At 47.2% G+C, this 21712-nt stretch overlaps 1 protein-coding gene across 4 annotated transcripts in view; it reads right to left on the bottom strand.

The window, feature by feature from the left end:
- Positions 1-21712, bottom strand: part of LOC138663170 (oocyte zinc finger protein XlCOF8.4-like) — a 44178-nt gene that overhangs the window by 8385 nt on the left and 14081 nt on the right. The window contains exons 1-2 of one of the 4 annotated variants that reach the window (XM_069749317.1): positions 16187-16352; positions 16047-16096 (exon numbers count right to left, since the gene is read on the bottom strand). The exons of 2 other annotated variants lie outside the window; for them this stretch is intronic. The gene's annotated coding sequence lies outside the window, so the exon portion shown is untranslated. Of the gene's footprint in view, positions 1-16046; positions 16097-16186; positions 16353-21283; positions 21311-21712 lie in introns of those variants that run through there. One more of the 4 variants, XM_069749319.1, reaches the window with a different exon arrangement.

The following is a 21712-nucleotide window of genomic DNA, read 5'->3' as shown; positions in this document are numbered from 1 at the left end:
AAGTATGTAGTGTTTGTTTTTTTTTACTTTTAGGATGGTAACCAGGGTAAACATCGGGTTACTAAGCGCGGCCCTGCACTTAGTAACCCGATGTTTACCAGTGAAGACATCGCTGGATCGGTGTCACACACGCCGATCCAGTGATGTCAGCAGGAGTCCAGCGACGAAATAAAGTTCTGGACTTTATTCAGCGACCAACGATCTCCCAGCAGGGGCCTGATCGTTGGTCGCTGTCACACATAACGATTTCATTAACGATATCGTTGCTACGTCACAAAAAGCAACGATATCGTTAACAATATCGTTATGTGTGAAGGTACCTTAAGGCTATCAATTACCTTAATTCTACAAAGACGTAAATGACAAAGACAAGACAATAAGGCCGGAGTCACACATGCGAGAAACACGTCCGTGTCTCGCATGTGAAATCCAAGCTCTGGCGCCGGCACTTCGAAGCGGAGCGTGCGGCTCCATGTGTTCCTATGCAGCCGCACTCTCCGCTCCACAGTGCCGGCACCAGAGCTTGCTGTTCACATGCGAGACACGGACGTGTTTCTCGCATGTGTGACTCCGGCCTAAGGGGTAGAGGGAAGGGAGGAAAGAGGGAAAAAAAAGAAAAAAAAAAAAAAAAAAAAGGGGAAAAACCTCAGTTAAATCGATTAATCAAATCCGAACTCAGTCGCACTACAGGTCGGATCCCCTGCATAATAATCCCACGGGGACCATATAGCCTGGAAGCACACCACCAAGTCATTTAGTAAGGCTGTAAGGTGTTCCATCCTTCTGACATCCATGATCCGTCCAAGGAGGATCTGAAGCGAAGGGGGACTCGGCTGTCTCCAAAGACGCGCAATCAGGCATCTGGCCGCCGTAAGGATATGTTGCAATAATCTATTGGAAAGTTTGCCTATACCCGGCGCCCCGTGACCCAGGAGAAGCACTAGCGGGTTTAGTTCTATGTCTGCATGCAATACCTTATCGATGAGGGACTTAACCTGACCCCAAAAGGGCACAAGTTTTGGGCATGACCAAAATATGTGGACAAGTGCTTCCCCCACATCTCCAACAGGAGGGAGGGATAGAGGGATTCAGTCCGTGCAGAAACTCTGGAGTGTGATACCAGTGCATTAGTATCTTATAGATATTTTCTCTGTAGAGAGTACACACTGATGATTTTGCGGCATTCCTCCAAATGACAGACAACTCTCGGGGAGAAATACGCCACTCCAAGGCGGCCTCCCACTTGCGCATATATAGAAAAGATTCACCAGACCCATCCTGTGGATCCGATAAAATGTTGTAAATTTCTGAAATCAGACCCCTGGTGTTCACGCCTCTCCTGTAAATTTTCTTGAAATTCGTGGGGATCGAAGCTCCCGCTTTACCATATAGGGAGTTAGGAAAATATCTAATTTGTAGGTATTGAAAGAATTCCCTGTTGGAAATCGAGAAATGTTGCTTAAGATAATCAAAGGAGTGAATCTCCATGGTCTCCCCGTCTATAATGTCGGCAAATCTAAATAGGCCCGCTTTAAGCCAAGGGTGAACCATAGGAGATTCTAAACTGCTTGGGAGCTGTGGATGATAGATAAAGGACACCAGGGGGGAGCAAGGTGACATGAGGGCGAATCTCCGTGTGCAGGTGTTCCAAATGTCACGAGTGGACTGCATGGGGCCTAGAAGGGGTGGAAAGGACTTACATTGTGCTGGCGACCATAAAAGAGAGTTAGGGTGTATTGGGGCAAGCCATAATTTCTCTATTTCATTCCACCTGCTGTAGGCCCATAGGGACATCCAGCAGGGGATTCTCCTCAGGTGTGTAGCCCAGTAGTATTTAAGAATATTTGGCACAGAAAGCCCTCCCCTGGTCTTATGAGCTGTGAGAACCTCCTTAGCCACTCTATGGCGCTTTTGTTGCCATATGAACCTAATAATAGCCGCCTGAAGGGACTTCAATTCCGAGACCGGAACTCCAACTGGGAGGGTCTCAAAGGCGTAGATCAACCTGGGTAAAAGACTCATTTTTACCGCCGCTATCCGACCCATCCACGAGAGAGGAAGTGATTGCCATTTAGTCAGGCGGGCTTTTGATTCTTTAAAGAGGGAGGGGAAATTTAGTTTGTAGAGGGTCCCCAAATATTTCACAGCATCCTGTTTCCACCTGAATTTAAAATTCAGGCATAGATGGTCCCATACCCCAGGGGGGATGTTCAGCGGCATAGCCTCCGTTTTGCTGGAATTGATTTTATATCCAGATAGGTCCCCGTATCTCCTCAAAGCCCTCATGAGGTTCGGAAGAGACACGTGGAGATTAGTAAGCGTCAATAGAACATCATCAGCAAATAGTGCGATCTTAAAAGATTTACTCCCAACCATCACCCCAGAGATATTGGGGTCCCGTCGTATAGACGCTGCCAGGGGCTCTATGCAAAGGGCAAACAGAAGAGGCAACAAAGGGCACCCCTGCCTGGTGCCATTCGATATAGTGAATGGTTTAGATGTACAGAGAGGAAGTTTTATGGCCGCTGTAGGGTGGTTATATAGGGATCTCAGCGCGGACAAAAATCCCCCCGAAATGCCAAAGACCCGCATCGTACTAAAAAGGAATGGCCAGGAGAGGCGGTATGTACAGTGTTTTATGGGATTTATTTCTGGCCTTAGGCTGTCCCATATTACAGGAAAAACACCAGAAAAAAAAAAAACATTAAAAATTATTTTTTTGACACGATAAACATTTGTTTTACTCTTTTGGGCCCCAGAACATAGATTTACACTGCTAGGGTGGCACAGGGGCGGCTACAACGAAACCCTGGCAGTTTAACCACTAGTTGCTGCCAAAAACAAATATGGCATCTAAGAAGGTGTGACAGAGTTCGGCTGAATGCCCTCCGACACAAAGTACTCGATAGTATGGGGCGGCTTAGTTACTATGATACTTACATGCCTAATAATGGTTTCTGGGCCTGAAATGTACGAAGGTCTATTTGGCTGGGCCAGAGGCAGCGTCCAATAAGACAACCCCTTCTTGATTAGTTTGGCCCCGATTATAATAATAAACCCTATACTCATCTCCCGTTCCGGAGCCGTTTCCATGGTGTCTGCACTTGTTCTCCCCGAGACTCTCATACAGTGTTGTGTCAAGTGATTGCTGGCGCCCAATCAGCACTGGCATCACTGTCTCTGCCTTCAGACAAATGGAACATGAAAAGGAAGTCCGGTTCTTGCTCGATTTGTCCGAAAGCGGAGACAGCGACACCAGCGCTGATTGGGGACGTTACATAACAGCATGGGAGCCCTGGGAGAACTATGCTGACCATACAGGAACGGTGCAGGCACGGGAGGCACGTATAGGCTTTAATTTTTTAATCGCGGCTCAGCGAGGGGAATGAGAAGAAGTTGGCCAAGTAGCGGACAACTTCTTTATTGTTTTACGGGAGTTAAATGACTTTGGGCCACTGATCTCACACCACCAATCCATACATAGCGATGCTTGTGTGAGATCAGTGACCCAAATTCATTTAATCCTTTTAATAATGCCCTTCGGTGCACACTTTGGCCATTTTTGTGCCAGTTTTTTCATTTTGTAGCACTTTGTATGTGTATTCACATCAGGGCACCTCACTGCATTGTATTTTATTATTGTAATGTTTTTATTTTTGTCTGCCAAATAAGAAATTGGACAAATACGAAACCAATTTCAGCATCGTAACCAGCAGCACCGTAGCCACCGGGGAGGAGGCTGTCACCCTGGTCCCCACACTCTGAGAGGCACACCGGAAGCTATGCTATGGTTAATTGTATTAGAGTGTATAGGAATGCAGCATACTACATGGAGGACAATGGGGAGTTAATTATACTGTATGGAGGAATATGGGGAATGTATTGTACTACTGTTTATGGAGGACTGTGTGGCGTGCATTATACTATATGGAGCATTATGGGCTGTGCAGTATACTATATGCAGGCCTATGGGGAGTGTATTATCCTATATGGAGGACTATGGGGAGTGCATTACACTATATGGAGGACTATGAGGAGTGTAATATACTATATGGAGGAGTATGAGGGGTGTATTATACTATATAGAGGACTATGGAGAGTGCACTATACTATAAGAAGGCCTATTAGAAGTGTATTACAATATATGGAAGGCTATGAGGAGTGCATTATACTGTATGGTGGCATATGTAGAGTATTATACCATACAGAGGCCTATGAGGAGTGCAGTATACTGTATGGAGGACTATGGGGTGCATTATGCTATATCGGGGCTATTTATGGGGCCATTATACAGTGAGGGGGGCCATCATACCATGTTAGGGCCATCAAACAGTTTCGGGGCTACTAAGGGGTCAATATTCTGCGAGGGGAACTATAAAGTGAGGGGACATAATACTGTGTAAAAAGCTAGGTTCACATTAACGTTTAAGTCCGCAATGTATCATCCGCATGTGCAAATGCATGAAAAAACGCATGCTTATGCAGCGTTTTTTAATCCGCATCATCTTACGTAGGATGACGAAAAAACGCTGCATGTGCATGCGTTCGATATTTCCAATGTTTTCCAGTAGCTTTTTCTTGACATCAGACTCCTAATGGGCATGTCTCATGGGATTTCTATTTATATAGACACACTGCACTGAGGAAATCCTCATCTTTTGCTGCTGTATCCTGATGCAAGATGGATCTTGACACGGAGAGCTTCTATGCTAATCTGGATTTATAATCGAAATTGGTTGTTGCCTTTACTTTTGCTTGTCAAGAAGAAAAAAGACAAAGACTGAGAAGACGTCGTCATCGTTACTGGCAACACCCCATCGTTGAACTCTGAGAGAGACGTGGAGCCTACCACTTAATATACGCCGAGCTGCGTGCAAACCCTCAGAAGTTTTTTTTGACTACACGAGGATGTCTGAACGGAGTTTCGATAACTTTCTGCAACGTGTCCAAGGATCCATTACCAGGCATGACAACTCCATAGAGCAATTCCTGCTGAGGAACGTCTATTGGTGACCCTTAAGTGGACGTTGGCTCATTTGGACGATGAGATGACGCACAAGATTTTCAAAAACTCTGACATGGGCCAACGTTTGTATCATAATAATTTCAATTTTTCACAGCCACAACCTCACAAAAGGACCATCAATGCCGTGGTAGGAGATGAGGCCTTTCAATTGTGTGCCAACCTCCTAAAACCTTTATCAAGTAGGGACTTGAATCAAACCAAACGGATTTTCTATTACCGACTGACAAGGAACGAAGAACTGTGGAGTGTGCCTTTGGCTTGCTGGTATCTAAATGGCGCATTTTGGGAACAGCCATAAATCTAAAAATTAAGACAATTGATGAGGTTGTAAAAGCGTGTGTTGCTATGCACAATTACATCCTGGCAAAAGGGCGACCCAACTTAGAACCTGAGGAACCTGTTACATTGCATGATTACCAAGATCACCCTCTGTGGACTACAGTGGATGTTGCCCAGATGGGGGATAAGCTTGCTGCATACTTTATTTCTGATAATGGACATATGGCATGGCTAGACGGAATAATTTAAGCCACCAAGTATGCACCTGTAATGCAAAAATGTACCTGTAATGTATAAATGTACCTATAATGTTTGCTAAATTAAATAATAGAATACCTGTAGTAAAACACCCGTTACAAGTTCCCTCAATAATACAATACACACGTGTGCGTTTGTGGCAGCGGCACTTAGAGACAAAGAAATCACAGATATTGAGAAAAAAAAAAAATAAACATTTATTTAACAAAAAAATAACTGGATTTAGGATCAGGGTTTATCTGAGGTTGAGATGTTGTGGACCTTGGGGGTGTGGAGCTGTGAGGATTGGGTGGTAGGTTGATGAAGAAAGGGTTACAGGGGAAGGGGCAACAAATTGAAGGAGTGGATAATGGATGGAACGGAACACAGACAACAGTGGACAACACAGTGGAATCATGGGAATGGACAGACAAACTGGAAGGGACAGACACAAGGGAAGGTAGTGACACATTTCACAACAGAGACACATTGGTAGGTGAGGGTGGAGGTGGTGGGTCCAATTTTAGCAGGGTTTTTTTGACTCCAGGTCTTCGTCCTGGTGGGAAAGTTTTTAGTTTTGGACCTTTGCTTTCTTGGCTGAGTGGGAGTGGTGGCCTCTGTAGCAGTCTTCTGGCGTGGCGCTGTTCTGGACAGCGTAGTGGATGCTGCTGGCTGCAGGGATGCTGAGCTTAGTAGCATAGTGGATGCTGCTGGCTGCAGGGATGATGAAGTTGGCAGCGTGGTGGATCTGCGAAATGGAGGCGATGGTGGTGGATATTTCGGTACTGTGGGAGTTTGAAAGTAGATGTTCAGCTGCAGGTAATATCCTCCGGCCTGTGGATTGTAGCTTTGGGACTGCTACTGCTGCAATGCGTGGCTGTAAGGCCGGCTTCACACTCAGCGTATGAAAATACGGTCCGTATATTACGGCCGTAATACGCTGAAATGTCCCGAAAATAGTGGTCCGTAGCTCCTCCGTAGGCAGGGTGTGTCAGCGTTTTTTGCGCATGGCATCCTCCGTATGTAATCCGTATGGCATCCGTACTGCGTGGTTTTCTCGCAGGCTTGCAAAACCAACATACCGCTATAGAAATGATCCATGTGTCCCAAAAAGAAAAAAAAAAAAAAAAAATATATATAATAATAATAATAATAATAATAATAATATTTTTTCCAGCGCAGCTCCCAGGCTTTCTAGGAAAGTTCCCACGATCTATGAACATCCTGCAGAGGGCGCCTCACCGCAAATGAAGCTAAATATAGCTCATTGATCTATATTTAGACTCATTCCCCGGGGTTTTGCAGCGAGGAGTAGCATTGCATTAGCAAAGCTCCTTGCTGCAAAATGTTTTAACCCCTTCAGAAGGATTTACATCGTTGGACGTTACAGATCTGCGGAGGGTAAGTATATTGTTGGTTTATTATGTTTTTTCTTTCACAGAACGAGGGTCTTCAGTGACTGGATTGGGCGTAGAATAAAATACTCCAACAACCATTGTTTTTATTTCATTAAAATAATTTTAAATAATGTGTTTGTGTTTTATTTAACCCTTTCATTCAATTGGATTAATAATGGATAGGTGTCATAATTGACGCCTCTCCATTATTAATTAGGCTTAATGTCACCTTACAATAGCAAGGTGGCATTAACCCTTCATTACCCCATATCCCACCGCTACACGGGAATGGGAAGAAAGTGGCCAAGTGCCAGAATAGGCGCATCTTCCAGATGTGCCTTTTCTGGGGTGGCTGGGGGCAGATATTTTTAGCCAGGGGGGGGCCAATAACCATGGACCCTCTCCAGGCTATTAATATCTGCCCTCAGTCACTGGCTTTACTACTCTGGCGGAGAAAATTGCGCGGGAGCCCACGCCAATTTTTTCCACCATTTAACCCTTTATTTTAAGAGCTAGAACGGCCAAATTTTGCAGATACACACTACTGACATTAGTGTTGTGGAATCTGCAAAAAAAAAATGGAGAGAAGACATGGTTTACTGTATGTAAACCATGTCTCAAATCATGTCGGGTTTTAGGAAGGAGAAAGAAAATGCCGGTAATTGAATTACCGGCTTTCAAGCTGTATAGCGCTGGAATAAATATTAATATATATACATATATGTGTCTCACTGACATATATATATACCTATTCTATGTGTACACATTTATTCTACCTATTCTACTGTAAGCTGTCAGTGTGATTTTACTGTACAGCGCACTGAATTACCGGCTTTTCTCTCTAACAGCGCTGCGTATTTCTCGCAAGTCACACTGCTTGTCCGTGTGTAATCCGTATTTTTCACGCTTCCATAGACTTTCATTGGCGTATTTCTTGCGCAGTACGGTGACAAACGCAGCATGCTGCGATTTTGTACGGCCGTAGAAAGCCGTATAATACTGATCAGTAAAATACAGCAGATAGGAGCAGGGGCATAGAGAATAATTGTGCCGTATTTTTTGCGAGTTTTACAGACGTAGTTTCTGCGCTCTTACGTCCGTAAAACTCGCAAGTGTGAAGCCGGCCTAAGTAGCATGGCAGGCTTGCATGACGTTGATCAGGAATTGAGGCATAAGGTTTTCCGACACTTCCCGCTCTTGAAGTAAAAAAAAAATGTTGCGCCGGTCTTTCAAGGTCAGCTTCCAGGCGGTCAAGGCATTTGTTGACATCCTGTATAAGTGTGTTCACATGGGTGAACCCACTCTTCAGTCTATCACCAAGCACCTTAATCCCATCCTGGAAGACCGAGCTTAAGTGCATAAACTCGGGCATGAGTAACCTCTCACAGGCCCCTTCCACAGATGAGAAGACCCAACAAAAGCAGCGGCAGAGGGCTGGGAGAGATGAAAATCTGATGGAACGGCGGCTGCTTGTTCCTCAGCCTGTGAGGCCTGACAGGTCACTACATTGCTGGTGGATTATTTGGATTGTGCTTGTTCGTTGGCTGGTCAATGAGGGTTCACTTCAACAGAGGACGATCCAGGTTGTGTAATGCTGCACCAGGTTCTGTGGTGAAAAAAAAAGAAAAACATTAGTAAAACACCAAAAAGAGGTTAAATAATAGCAAGACAACCCAAAAGATACTCACGTTCGGGTAGCAAGCGCAGGCATCAGAAAAGCAAGGTTCCGATGGTATTTGTATTTTCCGAGTATCCTTTGAGCAGCACCACTTTTAACCATGATTAAGACCTTAACAGGTCGAAGCATGTTGGTCGTATCATGCACCCCATCATTTGCTGTACCACTATGAAACAAGGATTTTAATGGATTTGTCTAAATAAATTGAAATTTTATCCAAGTTTCACGCTGGAGATTTACTTCCTCTTTTTTTTTCCTGTTGTGGACAACGCCTCTGATCCAGGCACCTCCTTGCGTGAATTTCATTCTGAGTCAATCAAGACTTTTGTTCCTGAGCAAACTTGCACACAAGGACTTCTGGTTCAAACTGGTGAGCTGATTTTTTTCCCCTTCCCTTTTTTCCTTTGCATACACACTTTTAACCTGGTTCTCCTGTCTCATGTACTTGTTGAAGCGATCCTTCATCGAGCGTCAACGCACTCTTATTCTCTTCACTGTGAAGAAGAAAAAAAAAAAAAGGAAAATACCGGATTACTCACCGGTAATGCTCTTTTATAGAGCCCACGACAGCACCCACTAGAGAGGGGATCCGCCCCTAGGAACAGGAAACCTACAGAGAGATAAAAGGGGCGGCCCCCCCTCGCTCCTCAGTTGTTTTACAGAGAATAGGAGGAACCGCCGCCAGGTTTTAGTTAATAGGTTCAGGTATATACATATATATATATATACATATACATATTTACAACCTTATACTACATCTTTCTAATATTTACACCTCACCAAAAAAGCACCACGTGCAACTATATAAAGAAAAGGGAGGGATGTGAACGGGTACTGTTGTGGGCTCTATAAAAGAGCATTACCGGTGAGTAATCCGGTATTTTCTATTCGCCACGACAGCACCCACTAGAGAGATTTACAGAGACTATAGACTGGGTGGGTTTACTGAGTCAAGGACCGATACCCCAAAGATTAGATCAGAAGCAGAAGATAGGTCTAATCTATAATGCTTATAGAAGGTATTAGGTGAAGACCAAGTTGCAGCCTTACAGATAAGGTCTATTGGCACATTCGCCCTTTCTGCCCAGGAAGTCGACAAGGCTCTTGTAGAGTGTGCTCCTACATGCATTGGAGGATCTCTTCCTCCCACTTTATACGCCAAGATTATGGCCTCTCTGATCCAGCGAGATAATGGTGTTCTTTATCACTCTGGTACCCTTGGTTCTACCCTGGAAAGACACAAAGAGAGCCCTACTCTTCCTCCAGTCCCTAGTTCTGTCTAAATAAGTCAGGACAGTCCTTTTAACATCTAGGGTACGAAGTCTTACTTCTTCTGGAGTTGAGTGGTTCTCATAAAAGGTAGGTAACAAGATCTCCTGAGATCTATGAAAAGTAGTGGCTACCTTAGGGAGATAACAAGGGTCTGTTTTCAAAATTATCCTATCTGATGTTACCGATAAAAAGGGAGGATCTATAGATAATGCATGGAGATCGCTCACTCTTCTAGCAGAAACCAATGCCACTAATACAGTTTTCAAAGAAATATTTTTTAGTGAAGCTGTATGGAGAGGCTCAAAAGGCGGCTGTGTCAACGCATCCAGGACTATAGATAGATCCCACTGAGGAACCTGTGGTATGCTAATTGGCCTTGATCGCTCACAAGCAGATATAAACCGGGATATCCACCTATTACCCGCAACATCATAATTAAAAAGAGCTCCTAAAGCTGAAACCTGAACCTTCAGAGTGCTTACGGAGAGTCCTAATTCCAGACCCCTTTGCAGAAATTCTAACACTGGAAATATAGGAACTTCAGAAGAAAGTTGTGCAGTATGGAATTGAATAAATTTTCTCCAAATTCTAACATAAATCCTGGTAGTTGAAGGTTTTCTACTCTTCATAAGAGTATCGATTAATCCACTAGAAAACCCCCTCAGACTTAGTAACCGCCTCTCAAACTCCAGGCAGTTAAGTTCATGCCCTTTGCCTGAGGATGGAGGAATGGTCCCTGAGAGAGCAGGTCCCTGGACTGAGGCAGAATCCATGGGTCTGAAACTGACATCGCTCTCAGCCATGAGAACCATGGCCTTTTGGGCCAGAATGGGGCTATTAACAGAACTCTTGTGCCTTCCTCCCTTATCTTTCTTATTACAATAGGCAATAGATTCCATGGGGGGAAAGCATAAGCCAGGTCGAATGTCCATGGAACCTGGAGGGCATCGAGTATGTCCGGCTTGTCCTCCCTGCATAGAGAGGCAAACACCTTGACTTGACGGTTGGCTCTTGTGGAAAACAAGTCTATTTGAGGAACACCCCATCGAGCTGTTATTAATTTGAAAATCTTCCTGTTCAGCATCCATTCCCCTTGATGAAGAGTGTGACGGCTGAGGAAATCGGCACAAAAGTTGTCTGTGCCTCTGATCTGCACCGCTGACAAGGATAGCAGATGACCTTCGGCCAACTCCATGATGTCTGATGCCACCTCCCTGAGTTTGTCTGACCGCGTACCTCCTTGATGGTTCAGATAAGCCACCGCAGTGGTGTTGTCTGAGAATACTCTTGTATGAGAGCCGCTGAGCTGAGGAAGAAAGTGAAGTAGGGAATAATATATAGCCCTCAACTCTGACATTTGAGGAACTATTAAGCTCTGAATTGGACCAAAGACCCTGGATCCACTGATCCTGAAAATGTGCCCCCCAGCCTTCAGGACTAGCATCTGTGGTTACTATACTAGAAGGGGAGATTACCCATAGAACCCCTCTCGAAAGATTTTCCCGATCCAACCACCACATAAGGGAGTGTATTACTTCCGATGTTAGAACCACTGTTTTATCCAGACACCCTCTATTTTTAATGTCCTCTTCCAATACAAACTTTTGTAGATGCCTAGTATGGAACTGTGCCCACTGGACCGCAGGAATGCACGAAGTTAGAGAACCTAGTAATGACATGACAGTTCTTAATGACATACTACGCTTTTTGATTGCTAAGGACACTTTATCGAATATGGAAGTTTTCTTATCCTCAGGAAGTTTACAAATCTTGTCAACCGAATCCAGAAGGAGCCCAAGGAATTTCTGACACGTTACAGGCTGGAGTCTGGATTTTTCCCAATTAACCAGCCAGCCCAGGGATTGTAAGGATAACACTACCTCCTGTAACCTCTGCTCACACTGTAGGGGGTTCTTACCTACAATCAATAGGTCATCCAAATACGGAATGACCAAAGTATCCTTTACACGTAAAAAGGACATTACTTCCAATAATAATTTAGTAAAAACCCTTGGGGCCATAGATAAACCGAAGGGCATTGCCCTGTATTGTAGATGACAAATTTGCCCCTCTATACAAACTGCTACCCGAAGAAATTGCTGGTGTAACCGGTGTATAGGAATATGGTAATAAGCATCCTTAAGATCCAGTACTACCATGTAACAGTTTGGAAATAGATTTTTTATAGCCGAACGAATGGATTCCATTTTAAATGTTCTGGGTTTTATAAAGGAGTTCAGTTTTCTCAAATTAATTATAGTTCTGAAAGAGCCATCAGGCTTACTAATCAGAAACAAGGGAGAGTAAAATCCCCTCCCTATCTGGGAAGATGGAACCTCTACTAGGACTTGTTTGAGTAAGAGGGATTTAACTTCGGTTTCAAGTGCCTCTTGCTGAGGCCTGGATCTTAAGGTGGTAAGGAGGAAGGAATCCGGAGGTGTTCTAATAAAGTCTAATGTGAGGCCTGAAGATATTAAATCAATAGCCCATGGATTAACCGTTATTTCTTTCCACTGTTTACTAAATTGTTTTAGTCTTCCTCCCACCGGTGAAATATAATCAACGGAATTTATCTGCTGGCTTGAAGGGGCGTTTATTAAACAAATTTCCTTTTTGTTTGAAATCTTTATTATTCCATCGGTCTCTGAAGCCTCCCTTCCTTTCGAATGGTGGCTTCCTGAACGCCCTTCTGTAAGAAGGAATAAAGGGATTAGGGAACCCCTTCTTCCTTTCACCCGCCTTAGTGAGAATTTCATCTAAGACAGTTCCAAAGAGGTACTCACCCTGGCAGGGTATAGTACACAACTTAGCCCTGGACTGGGCATCTCCCTTCCAATTCTTTAACCATAAAGCGCGCCGCGCCGTATTAGTGAGGCTGGCTGTTCTAGCTGCCAGGCGGAGCGAGTCTATAGAGGCATCAGATATGAAGGCTGCAGCCCCCTTAATCAAAGGAATAGAGGCACGTAGTTTCTCCCTGGATACACCGCTCTTGATATTTTGGTCCAACTGCTCCAGCCAGACCAGCATAGATCTACTAGTGGACGTGGCTGAGATCGCCAGCTTAAATGCAGTGACACAAGCTTCCCATGATTTTTTAAGGAGAGCGTCTGATTTTCTATCCATGGGGTCAGGCAAGGAGCCCGAATCCTCTACAGGTAAAGAGGATCGGCGAGAAGTTGATGCTACAGCCGCATCCACTTTAGGAATTTTAGATCAAACTGCCAAGTCCTCATCATCAAAGGGGTACCGCCTCTTACATGATACTGGCACAAAGCCCTTCTGTCCTTTACCCCACTCTTTTTTAACAAGGTCTTTAATGGCTTGATTCACAGGGAATACCTGGCCCTTTCGCTGCGATAAACCTGCGAACATAATGTCCTGCGGTGTCTGAGGATCTTTAAGGTACCTTCACACTAAGCGACGCTGCAGCGATACCGACAACGATGTCGATCGCTGCAGCGTCGCTGTTTGGTCGCTGGAGAGCTGTCACACAGACAGCTCTCCAGCGACCAACGATCCCGAGGTCCCCGGTAACCAGGTTAAACATCGGGTTACTAAGCGCAGGGCCGCGCTTAGTAACCCGATGTTTACCCTGGTTACCAGCGTAAAAGTACAAAAAAAAAACAAACACTTCATACTTACCTACCGCTCTGTCCTCCGGCGCTGTGCTTCTCTGCACTGACTGTGTGCACAGCGGCCGGAAAGCAGAGCGGTGGCGTCACCGCTCTGCTTTCCGGCCGCTGTGCTCACAGCCAGTGCAGGAGGAGAGCGCCGGGGACAGACAGCGGTAGGTAAGTATGAAGTGTTTGTTTTTTTTTACTTTTACGCTGGTAACCAGGGTAAATATCGGGTTACTAAGCGCGGCCCTGCGCTTAGTTATCCGATGTTTACCCTGGTTACCAGTGAAGACATCGCTGGATCGGTGTCACACACGCCGATCCAGCGATGTCAGCGGGAGATCCAGCGACGAAATAAAGTTCTGGACTTTCTTCAGCGACCAACGATCTCCCAGCAGGGGCCTGATCATTGGTCGCTGTCACACAACGATTTCCTTAACGATATCGTTGCTACGTCACAAAAAGCAACGATATCGTTAACGATATCGTTAAGTGTGACGGTACCTTTATTCACATTGTCTGTGGGAAAACAGACATAATCCTCCTCCTCCGAATAATCCAATTTCTGAGAGATGTCTGAGTCAACCTCTCCACTTTCAGCTGATGTGCCGGCTATAGGAGAAAGAGTTCTCCTAGTTCTCCTTTCAATATTCACTGCCGGACTACCTCCCAAGGACTGAAGCTCTTCTCGGATCATGAGACGTATGTCATTCATTCTGACCGAACTCTCCTGCTGCAGAGTGTTATCTATGCAATTTTGACATAACTTCTTTATATAAGAGTCAGGTAGAGGCTCATTACATATTTTACACTGCTTATGTTTAGATTTTGTCATCCATTTAGCCTATAAAAAGACACAAGTAGAGGAGACTACTGTAAGCACTAAGAAGCTATATACACACTCATCCGGAAATAAAAATATATACCGGCTGCAGAGTTGTCTGATCGGCCTGGGGTGTAGAACGGGACGATTTTTTCACTGATTTATCAGTGGAATCACTCATTTTCGAGTGTCCACTGCCTTTCTTCCTTGCATCACCACTAGGCAGGACTACAACCTCCAGTGGGCGCTCGATATCCTCCTGAGACGACATGATGCGCATAGTGCCATGTGTCTTCAGCCTTATATAGAGTAGTATAACAGAGGATACACGCCCCCATTTTTTTTTTTTTTTTACCTGAATAACTTTAATCAGGTCACCGCTCCACCGCTATTGAACGCCGTGGCGTCCATACCGGAACGCTCGACTGACCCCGCACACCCGGAAGTTTCCGGGACGCCGAACATACAGCGCCTGCGTGTGCGCTCGCGCGTCTTCCCTCCACGCTACTGAGGAAGAGAGGCGCCAGCTACCGCAGCTTTCCATGCTGCTCCACACTGAAAAATCGGCCAGAGGGTAAGCGCTTCATACCAATATGCCGATGGGGCGTCTTTCATTAAGCGGTGTGCAAAACAACCTTCTCCCAGCAGGGAGATTGTTGTGACCCCGGCATCCTGCTGATGCATCCAGATGAGGGGGGAGCCAGCAGGAACATTCCCCCGTCTCTGACACTCGCTCTGGGGCCCCTGTCGCTCAGCAGAGACGTACAGGCTGCGTTCCAGGCGAGCTTTCCTCTTCTTGAACTGCAGAGATTCTCTCTGAGGGTTTCCCACTTAGGAACAGGAAACCAACTGAGGAGCGAGGGGGGGCCGCCCCTTTTATCTCTCTGTAGGTTTCCTGTTCCTAGGGGCGGATCCCTCTCTCTAGTGGGTGCTGTCGTGGCGAATAGAAAAAATTAATTGTAAAACAATGCACCTACATTTACAGTTTCACTGGCGAATCACACCACATTGCAATACTTACCAAAATAATTTCTGGTAGGCTATTATGAAAAATCAGTACCAGAAATATGTGTCCGTGTGCTCACGTGGCCCATCAGTGTGGCACACGTGCGGTAGCCGTGTGCCGCAAGAGGACCACACGGACCGCCGCAAGAGAGACAGCGCTACAGTAAGCGCTGTCCCCTGTGTGTGGTGCTGAAGCCGGCATTCATCCCTTCTCTCCTGCTCGGCTGAAAGCAGAACTAGCAGGAGAGAAGGGGTGAAAGAACAGAAGGGATGAATGCCGGCCACTTCTTCCCAGAATTGTCGAATCACAGCAATGTCGGAGTGCTGACGATCACGGGTGTCCCATAACGGCACTCGCTCTTGCACAAGGTGAATTAGTTGCTCATTTTCAATGTCCTATTTGGCTTCTTCCCGTTGTGGAACCTATAGATCCAATAAAACAAAATAATCTTAAGTAAAAATGAATCAAAAATCAATTACAACTCTGATGAAAAGAATACTTACACCACGTCGCTCGTCCTGAGACACATGAGCCCGACGACCCTGTGAAGATTCTTTTCCTCTCGACTGCTCCTGCTCTTCATCAGTAGAAGATGCACGTAAAGAAATTACATGATGTAACACAGATATAGTATTGCCAGTAAACACATACATATCAGTATAGCAATGTGATTATATAATCGGTGTCATGTCCACCCTGGGAAGCCGTCACCTCTTCACTTGAGGACATGGTTGAAGAGCAGGCAGCAGTCAAGTGAAACACTACAGAAAAAAAAGAAAAGAAAATTTAAACTTGTTAAGAGCCAAACACAATGTAGCCCTCCCTCCCAAAAAATGGACACCATTACTTACATTACAGCCAGTAGTCCAACAGCACAGCAGTCAGCACAGGAAAAGGACAGATGGCAGCACCAGGACAGACGCCAGCACCAGAGACAGCAGCACCAGGACAGATGGCAGCACCAGGAGACAAGCAGTCTAAAGGAACAGAAAAAAAAATTGAGACAGACATTTTCAAAGGTTCTATACTTGCATAGCCACTGTTGTCCTCACCAGGACTGCAGCACCAGGACAGACGCCAGCACCAGAGACAGCAGCACCAGGAGAGACGCCAGCACCAGGACAGATGGCAGCATCAGGAGAGACGCCAGCGGCAGCACCAGGAGAGATAGCAGCACCAGAGACAGATGGCAGCACCAGGAGAGAACCATATGCGGATGATTGCGCAATATTTGTCGCCTCCAAAAATGCAACATGTTGCGGTCGCCACACCCTGCTGCACACCGCGAAACTACGCATGCATACTCAAAAGCATGCGAACGCATGTCCTTGCGTACACCATGTTAAATATATGTACGCATGCTGATCTATGCAGATGAATCACTGCACGCACAGACGCAAATGTGAAATCAGCCTAAGAGAGCATCATACTGTGGAGAGGGGAGCTCAACAGGGGGGAGACTCGGGACATTATTAGATGTTAAGTGGGCACTTATTGTTATAGGGGCACTCTGGTTATTGTGAGTGTCAGAGGGGCACACAGGGAACATTATTGCTTTCTACACGAGAAGAGGGCATTACTATAGTCTAAGGTTTGTTTACCATCTAGAGCAGGGGTGGGCAATTAATTTCCGGGGGGGGGGGGGGATGGGGGATGGGGGAGGGCGCACATGAGAGAATGTGACCATTGTGAAGGGCCGAATCAATAGGCCGAAATTAATTCTGCTCAATATTAATATTGATATATTATAATTATTGTATTATTGATAATTTTATCAATATTCATTGTATAACTTAATATTGAGCAGAATTAAGAATGCTGACATCCCCTTATATATCGTATGAGCCCCCCAACAGCCTCTCCCATATGCAGCATGAGCCCCCAACAGACTCCCCCGTATGCGGCATGAGCCCCGCACCGCCTCCCCCATATGCAGCATGAGCCCCGCACAGCCTCCCCCATATGCAGCATGAGCCCAGCACAGCCTCCCCCATATGCGGCATGAGCCCCACACCGCCTCCCCCATATGCGGCATGAGCCCCGCACAGCCTCCCTATATACGGCATGAGCCCCCACCCAGCCTCCCTAGATATGGCATGAGCCCCCACCCAGCCTCCCTATATACACTGCATGTCGCCCCCATAGCCTCCCCATGTGCCGCATGTCACCCCCCCATGTGTGCAGCGCCATTTCCCCTCCATCTTTGCAGCGCCAAGTCGCCCCAATGTGTGCAGCGCCAAGTCGCCCCAATGTGTGCAGCGCCAAGTCGCCCCAATGTGTGCAGCGCCAAGTCGCCCCAATGTGTGCAGCGCCAAGTCGCCCCAATGTGTGCAGCGCCAAGTCGCCCCAATGTGTGCAGCGCCAAGTCGCCCCAATGTGTGCAGCGCCAAGTCGCCCCAATGTGTGCAGCGCCATGTCGCCCCAATGTGTGCAGCGCCATGTCGCCCCAATGTGTGCAGCGCCATGTTGCCCCAATGTGTGCAGCGCCATGTCGCCCCAATGTGTGCAGCGCCATGTTACACCCCCATAGCGTCCCCATGCACACCCAAACAACCCATACACGAGAAAAAAACCACCACATACTCTCCTGCTCCCTGGTGCTCTACTTCTCTCCCTGCCTCCGCTCACACGCTGATTGGTGGAGGAAGTGGCCACACATGGAGACAGCAAGCGGGCAGGCACCGTGCGGCCCGTGGACCTCTGATTTCCAGCCCACGGCTGTCTCAGTCAGGGGGCCGGACTGGGACAACCAGAGGGCCAGATGTGGGCTGCATTTTGCCCAGGCCTGATCTAAAGGGCACAGAGTACCACATAGTAGGCGCAGTAATAGGGACACATACGGCAGCAGCAGCTCAGTACTGGGGTATTGGAAGGATTAGGAGGTTCTTTGGGTTGGGAATAGATGGGGACGAGGCTGGAAATGTGAGAAGTGAAATGTGTCTGGTGTAATCTCTGTAGATGAGTCCTGGCTGAAGAAGTTCTCGCGTTGGTCTGGGCCAGATGGAAAAGACGTCAGTCAGCTGTAACTCACCATCTATAACTGTGCTGTAATCTCCTATATGTTCTGCAGGTCTGAGATCTATATGTCACCATATGGCGGTAATACCAGTGCAGGTCTTTGTATAGAGATTATTTTCCGCAACAGCGCGGTCATTTCCTATCTTTTTTGGTACGGGAGGTTTATCGACGACCTCCTATTCATTTGGAGGGACGATATGTCCCCAATACCTGAATTTGTGCACTATATTAACAGTAATCCTTTTGGTTTGTCCTTTACATCAGTTTCTCACAAATCATCTCTCTCTTTTTTAGATCTCCAATTGGTGGGTTCGGTCAACAAAATTACCACTTTTACATATTCTAAACCCTTATCTGGAAATACTATATTGCATGCATCCAGGTGTCACCCCAAGCATAAAGTAAGATCAATACCAGTGGGTGAGTTTTCCCGTATTAAACAAAATTGTAGTGATGATGGCAATTTAAGGGGTGAATTTTCTGATTGTGAGAGCAAACTAATTCTTGTTTGAGGTTGACTGTAATTTTGCAAATTTAAAATTTTCTCGACAGTTTTAGATCACATGACTTTCTGGCGGGTGTGCTTTATTTGCCAATGTATACATTGCCGGTCAGTTGTATACGTTGCAACTTTGACAAAGAACACAGTTTGTGTGCGAAACGCGTTTCTGCGTTATTTGGGTGCCATGTAATTTTATACCATTCTGGAATAAGTAAAGCCTTTTTTTATCAGCTTGTCTCATCCTCGCAATTTTTGCAGTTCAGTTGGAAAAGACGTCAGCTGTAAAGGTACCTATACACACAGCGATGCTGCAGCGATACCGACAACGATGTCGATCGCTGCAGCGTCGCTGTTTGGTCGCTGGAGAGCTGTCACACAGACAGCTCTCCAGCGACCAACGATCCCGAGGTCCCCGGTAACCAGGGTAAACATCGGGTTACTAAGCGCAGGGCCGCGCTTAGTAACCCGATGTTTACCCTGGTTACCATCGTAAAAGTAAAAAAAACAAACACTACATACTAACCTTCAGCTGTCTGTCCTCGGCGCTGTGCTTCTCTGCACTGACTCTGAGCACAGCGGCCGGAAAGCAGAGCGGTGATGTCACCGCTCTGCTTTCCGGCTGACCGGCGCTCACAGCCAGTGCAGGAAGCAGAGCGCCGGGGACAGACAGCTGAAGGTAAGTATGTAGTGTTTGTTTTTTTTACTTTTACGCTGGTAACCAGGGTAAACATCGGGTTACTAAGCGCGGCCCTGCGCTTAGTAACCCGATGTTTACCCTGGTTACCAGTGAAGACATCGCTGAATCGGCGTCACACACGCCGATTCAGCGATGTCTGCAGGGAGTCCAGCGACAAAATAAAGTTCTGGACATTCTGCAGCGACCAACGATCTCCCAGCAGGGGCCTGATCGCTGCTGCGTGTCAAACACAACGATATCGCTAGCCAGGACGCTGCAACGTCACGGATCGCTAGCGATATCGTTGTGAAGTTGTTTAGTGTGAAGGTACCTTAAGTCACCATCTGTAACTGTGCTGTAATCTGTATGTTCTGCAGGGCTGAGATCTATCACTATATGGTCACTATGTGGCGGTAATATCAGTGCAGGTCTTTGTATAGAGATTATTTTCAGTAACAGCGCGGTCATCTGCTGAGGTTCTCCTACATCCACTACTAGGCGGAGTCACATTACTGTATAACACGGCCGAGGGGTATGGGGTAAACCTCACACAGAACTCGGCCCCGTGTTACTCTATGGGCAGCGAGGATCTGGGATTGTCAGCGAGACTCGCCTCACTCACCCCCATACAAGTCTATGGTGTCACCCGAGTGAAGGGGGCGCCACCATAGTGTAATCAGGGTTACCTGGGTATGGGGCCACTCAGAAGGTTCTCCCTGATCCAAACCCACTAGATGCCCCCAGTAATGGGGAATCTCCACATCCCTCCACCCGCAGAGCCGCACTCCACATAGAGAATAATGGAGCCTCCAGCACCGACCTCCACCCGCAGAGCCGCACTCCACATAGAGAATAATGGAGCCTCAGCACCGACCTCCACCCGCAGAGCCGCACTCCACATAGAGAATAATGGAGCCTCAGCACCGACCTCCACCCGCAGAGCCGCACTCCACATAGAGAATAATGGAGCCTCCAGCACCGACCTCCACCCGCAGAGCCGCACTCCACATAGAGAATAATGGAGCCTCCAGCACCGACCTCCACCCGCAGAGCCACACTCCACATAGAGAATAATGGAGCCTCCAGCACCGACCTCCACCCGCAGAGCCACACTCCACATAGAGAATAATGGAGCCTCAGCACCGACCTCCACCCGCAGAGCCGCACTCCACATAGAGAATAATGGAGCCTCCAGCACCGACCTCCACCCGCAGAGCCACACTCCACATAGAGAATAATGGAGCCTCCAGCACCGACCTCCACCCGCAGAGCCGCACTCCACATAGAGAATAATGGAGCCTCCAGCACCGACCTCCACCCGCAGAGCCGCACTCCACATAGAGAATAATGGAGCCTCCAGCACCGACCTCCACCCGCAGAGCCACACTCCACATAGAGAATAATGGAGCCTCCAGCACCGACCTCCACCCGCAGAGCCGCACTCCACATAGAGAATAATGGAGCCTCCAGCACCGACCTCCACCCGCAGAGCCACACTCCACATAGAGAATAATGGAGCCTCCAGCACCGACCTCCACCCGCAGAGCCGCATTCCACATAGAGAATAATGGAGCCTCCAGCACCGACCTCCACCCGCAGAGCCACACTCCACATAGAGAATAATGGAGCCTCCAGCACCGACCTCCACCCGCAGAGCCGCACTCCACATAGAGAATAATGGAGCCTCCAGCACCGACCTCCACCCGCAGAGCCGCACCCCACATATAGAATAATGGAGCCCCCAGCACAGACCTCCACCCGCAGAGCCGCACTCCACATAGAGAATAATGGAGCCTCCAGCACCGACCTCCACCCGCAGAGCCGCACTCCACATAGAGAATAATGGAGCCTCCAGCACCGACCTCCACCCGCAGAGCCGCACTCCACATAGAGAATAATGGAGCCTCCAGCACCGACCTCCACCCGCAGAGCCGCACTCCACATAGAGAATAATGGAGCCTCCAGCACCGACCTCCACCCGCAGAGCCGCACTCCACATAGAGAATAATGGAGCCTCCAGCACCGACCTCCACCCGCAGAGCCGCACTCCACATAGAGAATAATGGAGCCTCCAGCACCGACCTCCACCCGCAGAGCCGCACTCCACATAGAGAATAATGGAGCCTCCAGCACCGACCTCCACCCGCAGAGCCGCACTCCACATAGAGAATAATGGAGCCT

The sequence above is a fragment of the Ranitomeya imitator genome, chromosome 2 (genome assembly GCF_032444005.1).
Source record: "Ranitomeya imitator isolate aRanImi1 chromosome 2, aRanImi1.pri, whole genome shotgun sequence".
Taxonomy (NCBI): domain Eukaryota; kingdom Metazoa; phylum Chordata; class Amphibia; order Anura; family Dendrobatidae; genus Ranitomeya; species Ranitomeya imitator.
The sequence above is the reverse complement of the archived record's forward strand: the minus strand, read 5'-3'. Positions and strand labels throughout refer to the sequence as shown.